The following is an 11,318-nucleotide window of genomic DNA, read 5'->3' as shown; positions in this document are numbered from 1 at the left end:
CTTTGTTATTGGCATCATGGTGTAACCTAGTTCATTTATGCTTTCGTTGGATAACTGTAAGGAATAATGGCTTTACTCCAAGACCTTGCTTCTATTACTATTTTGTGTAATGTTTCATTTAATTATGTTATATCTTTAGTCCAATTATTTATCTTTCTATATATTTCTTCTATATATCCAATTTATTTGTATATTTATCTTATTTATGTATTTAATCTATTTATATTTTTACTAATCTATTTACTATTATAAATGAACATAAAATAGATAAATTAATGCAAAATCTAAAATAAAAAATATTTCATAATCTTCTATCTCATGTCAATTATCTTTCATTTAATTTAAACTTTCATATTCTAGTATGTGATTTAATTATCTTTTTGTCGAAATAATTTTAGTAGTTTTAAATCATAATATATTTTTAATGAAATTTAAAATATCATTAAATTAATTAGCGACCAATCCCAAAACCTTGGTAGCTAATTTTAAAGACCAATTACAAATTTTTATTCACAATAGTGACTGTTTTAGTAACCAATAATTTTTAGGTTTGTAGATTGGTATCTAAATTGATCACTATAATTACTAACAATTATTGGTTATTGTTTAGGAGATTTCTTGTAGTGTGTATATATATATATATATATATATATATATATATATATATATATATATATAAAATTGACAAATATTATAATAATTGAATAATTATTGCATATGGGATGTAATTATAATGTTTATTTTTTAGAGTATTATGGATGCAAAGTTAGTGAAGATGAATAAAGAAATTTGTGGAAAAACTTGTATATACTGGCGAGTTGGGAGATGTAATAGAAAACCGTGCAAATTTATGCACGCAGAAACACTGTCGCCACATACTTCCTATCCTAGTATCAATGTCAAAAGCAAAATTTGTGGAAAAAGCATCATTCATCTTATAAGATTATTTCCAAGTCCAAGAAAACTTTGGTTCAAAAGAGTGAAGATAGGGATGGGACAAATGTTGTAGTGTCCAAAAAATCATCTCATACTATATGTAAGTATTGGACCAACAACAAGTGTTTGTATGGTGAACAATGCATCAATTTGCATTCATGGTTTCAAAGTGATGAATTTTCCACAATAATAGAGCTTCACCAACATAAAAAGGTTTTCACTTCAAAATTCATAATTAGTAATATAAAATATATTTTCGATAATGGTTATTTAGAATAATAATTCAATTGAAATTGATATGATTACATTTTTTTACATTAGGTTATAACTGGAATTACACTTCTAGCTGGAACCAACAAACTTAATTCAGGAAGCACTAACGGCACTATTCGGATATGGGATTGCCATACAGGTCAATCCCTTAAAGTCATAAATTTTGGCACAGAGGTTAACTCTTTGATAAGTGAAGGGCCATGGATTTTTGTTGGTTTGAAGAATGCTATCAAGGTAAACATTTTTTTGTCCTTGTTTTATTTTAATTATAATAATGTTCTACTTATAGGAGTAGTATAAGAAAATTGATTTTGTGGATGTGTTTGTGATAAAGGCTTTGAATACCAAGACTAATTTACAATACACTCTTGATGGACCCAAAGGACGGATCCTTCACATGATTGTTGGAAACAACATCCTTTTTACTGGTAGAGGTAATAATCCATATAGAAGTTAAATGTTATCTATGTTAAAATCTACTTTTTGTTTTCTTTTTATGTGGTCAAATAATTGATTGAGCTTTATGCTTCATTACATTAAATTTTTTTGAATAATCTAAATGTAAGACCCGGGATAAATAAATAAATAAATAAATATTTATTTAATAAATGCGAGGGCGGGAATCTCTAAGTTAAATAATGTGGAGAGAGAAGACAAGGAATAATACTAGCTCAAGTGGTTGAGGGTAATTGATTATATGAAAGGTCTTAGGTTCAAGTCTTGTATATGACATTATGGTGTTAAGAAATTATTTAATTTGTTTTGTGTGGGGATAAGATCTCGTGACTTAATGTATAAGCACATTTGTGCATAAATCATGATGAAATATGAATTGGTTGAATGGTTGTGAAATTGTTTAGTAATTGAGTAAGGGTAGGTTTGAACCTTGGCTAACACAATTTAGCCTTGACTTATTTGCATTTTATTATTATTATTTTTTTGGTTCTGCAATGTTAGGGAAAACCTAGAAAGCCTAGTAGCCGTAAGAGGAACTAAAGAGGCATGGAATAATCTGTTACACTGCAATAAACTCACATGTTAATGGGTTAATTGTCATTTTCATTTTGGGTAATTAAGGGAGAATTAATAAGGCTAATAATGGATGAAAAGGAGGAGAGTGGTGCTCTTGGAAAGGCATTTTCGTGTGGCTACCAAAAGGGAGTTTTAGAACCCTAAAATCAGAACCTAGGAGAGTGTTGGAAGGGTGGAAGGAGTGCCCAAGGGAGGTACTCAAATGGGAGATCAATTATTGTGTAAGAAAGGATTCTAAGAGTACTTTTGGAGCTAGAATTCTAGGTTAGGGGATCTGCCATTTTCTTGTTTTAATGATATTATATACAATTGTGTTATATATTGATGCATGAAAGCTTTCTCCTGAATCAAATTCTTGTATTGTTTAACTTCCTTATGTTTGTCATATGTGGTTTTAGAGAGAGTATGTATGGATGCTTGTGGTTTCTCTTTTATTGACTACTCTTTGTGACTCCATCCCTACTATGATGATTATGATTCTTCTTTTTGACTTGTTGTGATGTTTAAAATTTTTCTCCTTGGCACAATTATTATTATAATTATTATTTTATTTTATTATTATTATTGTTTTTATTTTATTTTATTTTACATTTATTTATTTATTATTATTATTATTATTACTATTATTATAATAATAATAATAATAATTATTATTATTATGATTCTTATTATTAATATTTTATTTACTATTATTATTAACATGTTATTATTATTTTATTTTATTATTTTTATTTTTATTTTTATTATTGTTATTATTATTATTTTTATTATTATTTTTACTATTATTGTTATTGTTATTATTATAATTATTATTTTATTATTATTATTTATATTATTACTATTATTTATATATTATTATTATAATTATTATTATTTTTATTATTTTTATTATTATTACTATTACTATTATTATTATTATTATGATTATTATTTTACTATTATTCTTAATATTTTATTTTTATTTTATTTTATTTTAGCATTATTATTATTATTTTTATTTATTTTACTATTATTTTATTATTATTGTCATTATTATCATTTTTTAACTTTATTGATGATTTTATTATCATTATTATTATTTTATTATTATTGTTTTATTTTATTATTATTATTATTTTGCTATTATTCTTTTAACTTATTAGCTTTATTGTTTTATTATTATTATTATTATTTCATTTTATTATATTATTGTTTTCATTACTATTATTTTTATTTTTATTAGTATTATTATTGTTGTTGTTGTTATTTTTATTATTAATATTATTGTTGTTTTATTGCCTGTGCGATATTTTGAACAATGGTTATGTATTTGTCCTGCTTTATATTGTTTGGTTATTCAGAATTGTGTCGGACTATGATCTAGTCACGTGATTATGACTGGATAAACATATTTCATGTTATGGATTGTATGTATAGTGCTTGGAGTTCTTTGGAACTTGCTTCAAAGTGCCAAAAACAAGTAGTAGTGATGCTACTGCTGTGGTGCCTAGCGACTTTGGTTGTGCTGCCTAGCGGCTTGGGGTGTGTTGTCAGGTGATACGGGAAAACAAGAGAAGCTTGGAATGCATGGTGTTTGGCGGAAAATGTAATCCCGCCAGGTGGAAAAGATATGGTAGAGGCTCTGGAAAGCGTATGGCGCCTAGCGGCATGAGGTGTCTATTAGGCGGTCTGGATCCAAGTTTTGCCTAGCGATGCGAGAGGTGTGCCAGACGGTTTTGTGTGTAGCGTTGGATTGCGAGGAGGATTCTTGCACCGCTTTGGATGGAGGTCATGGGGTGATGCTTTGCTGGGGGCCCTGTTACGAGTGTAACTTGTATTGTGGTAACACGTGACCACTCTAGGTTGTAGCCTAGAGGTTTAGGAAGTCCAGTGAAGTGTGCGAGATCGTGGCTCGTATGATGAGGTTTCAGATGATTGCCTTCTTCAGAGGGGCGAGTGGACACTCGTGCAACAAAGATCAATCAGTGTACTCATCAAAGGGTGTAGAATCAAGATGCGTCCAAAAGAATGTTTGGAAGTGGAGGATTGAGGGTTTGGGGCTAACACGAGTTATGGCTATGAAATGCTTTAATTATGCCTTTTTGTAATTGAGCTCACCCTTTCTATGTGTCTGTGGTGATGATCATGTAACTTGTTACATGGGAGCAGATGTTGATGCAGGTGAGCATGTAGATGCCTAGAGTCGGAGTGGGGGCCAGCTATGGGAGTTTTAATAGTTTTCTTCATAGAAGCTTCATGGACTATTTTTTTGTTGTAATGGTTTTATAAATAGTTAATAATTGTAATAATTGAATGTCGTGAATTTTAGTTATAATTGGTGCGTTGAAATAAAGTTTTAAATTTTCCCGCGTTTTGGGAAAAGAAATTATCATAAATGCGATTTTATACTTATATCCCTATTTTAATTATTTAAATTAGTAATATTCGGCTGGGATGTTACACTAAACATCTAGTACCTTTTACCTTATCAATTATTTCATCGTAATTACTTGTGCTAGAATTTTTTTCCTTGATTAGGTTATGAATTCTTGTTTTTTAAACATTTGTTTCTAGTGTCCATTGATTTATGTATTATGTAATTATTAAAACTTTTAGGATGGTGTTATTACTTGCATGGAGAGAAAGCTCTGAAACTAAGTTTCTTTTTGAATTGGTTGGTTCACTGATCGACCACACTGAATTTGTAGTTTGCCTAATTGTTTGCCTAATTGTTAGATGTAATATGTTGTATTAAGGATCCATGGACCAAAGCATAAAGGTATGTCTACCGTGAGTTGATGTCGAAATATTTTTTTCTTGTATTGTGTCAAATTTTCTTGAATTACAAAGTGACTAAATTAGTTATCACTCATTACACAAATCTTGTTATCATGTTTTCTTCAGGTCTGGAATATAGATACATTACAATGTACAATGACACTTAATGAGCATACTGGTGTAGTCACATCCCTTATCTGTTGGGAACGATATTTGTTTTCAAGTTCATCTAACGACAGAATTAAAATTTGGGCAATGACAGAAGTGGGAACTTTGACTGTGGTATATACACACAACGAACAAAGCGTAAGATACCCAATCATTTAGTTGTACTTTTCTTAGAAAACAAGCTAACAATAGTATTAAAGAAGTTGGTCAATTCACAAAATTCATTATGCTATTATACAGGGTATTATATCACTTTTTGGGATGCATGATGCAAATGGCAAGCCAATATTTTTTCCTCTTGTACAGGAAATTTAGTTTGCATGTACGAATTGCCATCGTAAGTAAACTTGAATTATATTTCCTCTTATACTACTACATATTACCGTGTTGGATATTGTTGCATATTTTAACCATGTCCTTTTCCTTTATAGATTTTCAGAGAGGGGTCGTTTATTTGCTAGGAAAGACATTACATCTTTTGCGTTAGGCGCTGATAGAGGACTCTTTTTCACTGGAGATGGGACTGGTTTGCTTAGGATATGGAAACGGAATGAGTTATCTAAGGTGGCATCCAATTAAGATACTTTCTATATTCTTTAGACGTGAATTTATCTTTTGTTAGCAAAATGCATTGTATTCTTCATTCTTATGCATGTCATCTTTTTTGTCATCTTTACATCATTAATGCATCTACGTAGCATATACATTACATCTTGTTTATTCATCAAAAGACATGTTTAAATGGAACTTCATCATCTTAACTCTTACTTCCAAGTCTGTTCACTGATTTTCTAAGTACATTGTTCATATATGTTTCATGATCATGAGTACTTGTTGGGAAACTTCACACACAACATTGTGAGTCTTGACACCATGACACTTAAGGAAGATAGTTTTTGCAATAATATACTTAAATGAGATATGAAATATTTTTTTGTACGGTTTCTATGGTGACACTCACTACATTTGGTTACTGGAGAATTGTTTGTCAATTACAAAAAAAAATTAAAAAGAAATTGGCACCCTTTGAGACCATATGTTACTAGGAAAGAAACACTCCTTTGAGACCAAGTATGGCAAGTGCCAAGCATTTGGTTACTGGAGAATTGTCTGTCAATTGAAAAAAAAATATTGTAGTAAATTGACACCTTTTTGAGGCTATATGTTACTAGGGAAGGATGCACTCCTTTGAGGCTAAGTGTGGCAAGTGCATAACATTTGAGTGAAAAATTCATGCTTAGTTGGCAGGTAAGTGCCTTCTAGGTTAGAAACATAAGAGAAAATATTTTATAAAGAGAAAGTAAAGCTTCAAAGATTATCTATCTTAGTGTCTTGTGTCTTGCCTCAATTAATCAATTGCACTTAGGGACCCAACAAGTTATTCATTATTCTAAAAACATTGTGAAATTTTTGCTTCTTGGGATATCATTTTATGAATTAGACCTGAAATGAGATGATATATTTTCATTTAAAAACATTCATCATTATGTTTTCATTATCAGTCTATTTTAGTTGAATATTCTTTGCATTCATACCTTAGTTTAGGCCATTTTCATGCATTATTGCATTATTTGAATTATTTCATTATGTGTTATCTCTATTTCGAATCATACACTTGGGTTTTGTGTCTTTCGTGTAAGCAAGTGCTTTTAGGTGTTGAAATCACAATTTGGAGAGTTAGTGTCAAGAATAAAGCATATTGTACTCACTACTATCAAACTATGCAAAAATACATTGGCATCACCTTGATTGTCGACCTAGGGCGCTTCACTTGCTTCACTTTGAATAACAACCCCTGCTCTCTCTTGATTATGTGTGTGCCTACACCTCCATGGATTTGCATGCGATCATGATTGGATTTGGATAAACTTGTAAACTATAAAGTAAATATGCGATGAACTTTTGTAACTTTGATGGAAGCAAATTTGCCTTTCATAAAAATGTACGAATATAGTTTATTAACAATTTCATATCATTGTCTCAGACTTGCCTTTGCCTTTGTGATACAAACTAAAACTTGAAATTTGACGACAATTACAAGTGTATTATAAAAAATAAAGATTAAAAAGTAAAATAATCAGATATAATATTAGAAGCACATGTAAGACCAAGGAATTCTTTTTTTGTAAATCAATAACAACATAATTGATATAACACTTTATATCCCTCAAATCAAACTCAAATAAATTACACGTCTAATGAAGTTAATATAAATTAAGATTAGGCATACAAACATAGGAGTTGGGTTGGCTTTTATGCACAAGAATTCAAGAGCAAAACAAAAATGAAGCAATATAATATTAAAGATTCATTGACTTGATATTCTTGCAAACTTTTATTTTTAGAAACAAACCTATAACATTATTATTAATGCAAAAAAATCAGCAGGTATTAATATTATTTTTCTGTAAATAATCTTTTTTTTAAACAAAATTGTAAGTATTTTTTGAAAAAACTAATTCTAAAAAGAATTCATAGATATTTTTTATCAAAAATATTTTATAATAAAAACTGAAGTATTTTTTCATTTTGTTTTGGCAATAAATTTTGTAGATAGTGAATGTTTGTTTTAGTAGTGCAATATCATTGGTGTAATACAACTTATTTTGTCATAACATGAATTTATAAATATGTACAAGCTTATGACACAAGCTAACATATTTTAATGTCAAGGATTAATAAAACAGTTTACCATATATAAAAGCAAATATATATTTTTGTTTCCATTTATTTATGAATGAAAGTCCAAGTCAACTGATGTAAACAAAAATATATATGAAGAAGTTTTTGTTATGCTTTTTAAAAACTTATAATGCAACTTATTTTGTGATGACATGAATTTATAAATATTTTTGTGTACATTTAAGAGAGCTTATGACACAAGTTAACATATTTTAATGTCAAAGATAATTTATAAAACAACTTACTATATATAAAAATAATTATAAAATTTTATTTCTACTTATTTAGATAAATTAACGTCAAATGACTAAAAAAATATAAAAGTACAAAAATAAATAATATGACAATTTTTTGTTATGCTTTTCATATCAAAAGAAGATTATCATTATTATTAAACAAATTTTTAGATAATAAAATGTTTAATGTTTTAATTAGTTAAAAAATGACTTCCATTTCATACAAATTAAAAGGAAAGTGTTGATTTTCATACATTTTACTTATTCTGAGACAATTTGGCCTTGGATTGGTCATTTGACTCTTCACATAGCTGATGTAAATTTCTCGGCATATTCAGCTATTATCGGTAAGGAATTGATCTGCAGAACTGACACAAGGTTTGAAATCTAGGGAACTAAGGGCTACAACTTGCAAGTAAGAGGAAGAAATAGAAGACTACCCGATTTTCTTGTCATTGATTTGGGAAGGGGTTTCAATTCATCCTCTGTCACTTCTAACATTAAGCGGCCTAGGTTGTCTGTAAAAAGAAATGGTGATTCTCTTGGGAACAAGCACTTAGACCTGTTCTATGGAGATGAGGTATGAAAAGGAACAACTATTGTATTGGTAATTTAGTGTTATCTTTATGTTTGTGGGTAAGGAATTGATCTATGGGACTAACACAAGGTAAGGAATCTTTATGTTGTTTATGCTTCATATATTTTACTTCAGGCAGGTATTTTGCTATTGAGTTTTTGGTACATTCGTCAAAAGAGGCGTCGACGAAGGGAATGATCAAGTTTTGGTAGATTGGCAATATAGTTTAGCATTACATGACCTATTGTAATTGTAAGACTAGACTCCAAAGAATTGTATCATTAGCAGCATAGTAACATCACTCACCAGCATCACTATATGAAAATAGTCAAATGAGTGGCCTTATTTCCTAAAGTTGTAGAATTTTTTCTGTTTTGGATTCTTTTCAAATGCAGAAACTTTCTAATAGTGAATTCATTTGTCTAATGTTTATGGCTGTTGGTACAACAATGTATTATAGCATTCAATAACCAATTGTGTAGTTTTCTATTTTTAAATAGGTTTCTTAATTTCCTTAACCTCTTATTAATGTTAGAATGCCAATTTGTGTTTCAAAGCTATAGAAAGAAACAAGAAGTGGATATATAATATAGAAGGAAACAACTTTAGTTTGTTGTCTTCTCCTATAAAAGTTTGTTGGAATGGTTATCCAAACAAGTTAGAGTAATTATCACAAATGATGCATCATCTAGTTCTTTTGAGAGATTGAACGTGCTTGAGTTTAATTTTATGAGTTGAAAGCAAACATAAATTTAGTGATATTACATTAGAAGTTGAAGTTAATCAAAGGAGAAGTTGCACTAAGTACTAAGCATGGCACTAACAAAAAGTCAATGCTTATTCACTTTAGCTTGGGATCTAGTATCCTGCTGCAATTGCAATTACTTCATCTCATTGATAAACTACTAACAATTTCTAAGAAAAAAAAAGCACTGAAATAACTCTGAGCATCAGTGTGATTATGCATATGGAACGTTTGGAAATGAGAATTTATTATTACAGGAGCATGTGTACCCTTGTGACATGAGTCTCTGAAATTGGTCTACCCAAACTGCTTCTTGGAGGCACCAAAGTTGGTTGGTGTAAATCTTCTGATGATGGAGCCTACAACACACAATAGCAATAGTTACAAATCAAGTAGAACAAATGCATGTGTCAACATTGGGAACTATTTGAAGTTGCAGCAACATGAAGCCAACCACAGAAACATGAAAAATGTATGAGTTTAGTTGATATGACAATTGAAAGTGTGTATGATGTTGTACTAGTTTGTTTTAATAATGCAGGTAGCAAGATACAGGACAATTGGGTATCAATCTTTGGTTTTGGTATGCTTTTGATTGTTGATCTATGACATTGAATTGCAACTCACAGTAATCTAAGTCTAACTAACATGAGACTGCATGAGAATGTGATTTTAGTTAGTTAGTCATCTCGTATGGTATTGGTAACAATCTTATACAATGAATCAAGTTATCGCAATAACAATTGATCATTAAAAAACATGTATTATACATTAACTATGTGAGGAACTTGAGATTGAAGAATGGAATGCAGAAAATCAATTTAAACTAATACATAAAACACATATCAGAAAATAGAAGAAGAAACACATATTAGAAGTTGAAATTATGGTTTATCAGAATTTGAAACTTGTGATGAAAAACAAATTTAACAATGAACTTAGGAGAAAATCAACTTACAAATAGAAAATACTCTGAGGCAGAAGAGAAGATGACGCGGCCGAGAAGGAAAATGGTTTTGGAAGAAGGAAGTAGGCCTGGTGGGGTTCTGAAGCAGGTATGATGAGTTCTGCAAGAAATTCATTCATGACAAGAAGTGGAAGTTTTTTATACTTTCATATTTTAAATTTAGTTATTACTTTTCTATATATTATTATCTTGAATACAGTTTTTATCGTAACATCATTGATTCAAAGATGATTTTGATGTTATTTTTTTTGTTAACATTAGACTTGATAATATTTTTTTAATTGAGGTTCACAGGATTTTTTTACAAAAATCATTAATGATTATTTTGGTTATTGCCAATTATTTTTCTTTTCCAATACAGATTGGGATTATTTTTATCTTAAGTTAATTAGAGTTTTCTTAGTTAATGTTAATTATTTTCAATTAATATAATTTTAGGTTTCTTTCAACTAACATAAATTATTTTTTAATTAATATTAATCGATTTTTTCAACCTACATTAGTAAGTTTATTCCGATCATTATCAAACATAATTATTTATCTATGCCAATAATATTATTTTTAGGTAAATATAAATACAAATTTTATGATCAAACCTTAAGGATAGTTATAAGTTTTGTCAACTTTTAATTGGAACTTTTTGTCAGCAACATCTAAGACCATTTTGGATGTTAACAAAAAAAATCGGCAAATCTTAATCGATTCTTTTGCTATAAGAAACCATGTATTTAGTGTGGCTTTTAATAAAAACCACTGCTAAATATTTATAAGTAGTGTTGGATTTGCATCGAACATGTACGCAGCTCTAAAATTGTGGACATTAATGTGTTAGTTTAGTTTTTGAAGAGTTAACTCTAAATAGAGTTAGTTTAGTTAACACTTATTTATCATTAGTTCTAGTTAAAGCATTTTAATATCAATTTGATGGATGATAATTTATTTTTA

The 11,318-nt window shown here is 29.1% G+C and overlaps 1 pseudogene; it reads left to right on the top strand.

Moving 5' to 3' along the window:
* Window positions 1-754: 754 nt before the first annotated feature.
* On the top strand, window positions 755-5,745 carry LOC114180652 (zinc finger CCCH domain-containing protein 17-like; annotated as a pseudogene).
* The last annotated feature ends 5,573 nt before the right edge of the window (window positions 5,746-11,318 follow it).

This window comes from Vigna unguiculata, chromosome 4 (genome assembly GCF_037176805.1).
Source record: "Vigna unguiculata cultivar grain cowpea cultivar isolate G323 ecotype 2 chromosome 4, ASM3717680v1, whole genome shotgun sequence".
Lineage (NCBI taxonomy): Eukaryota > Viridiplantae > Streptophyta > Magnoliopsida > Fabales > Fabaceae > Vigna > Vigna unguiculata.
This window is presented reverse-complemented; position numbering and strand designations above follow the sequence as displayed.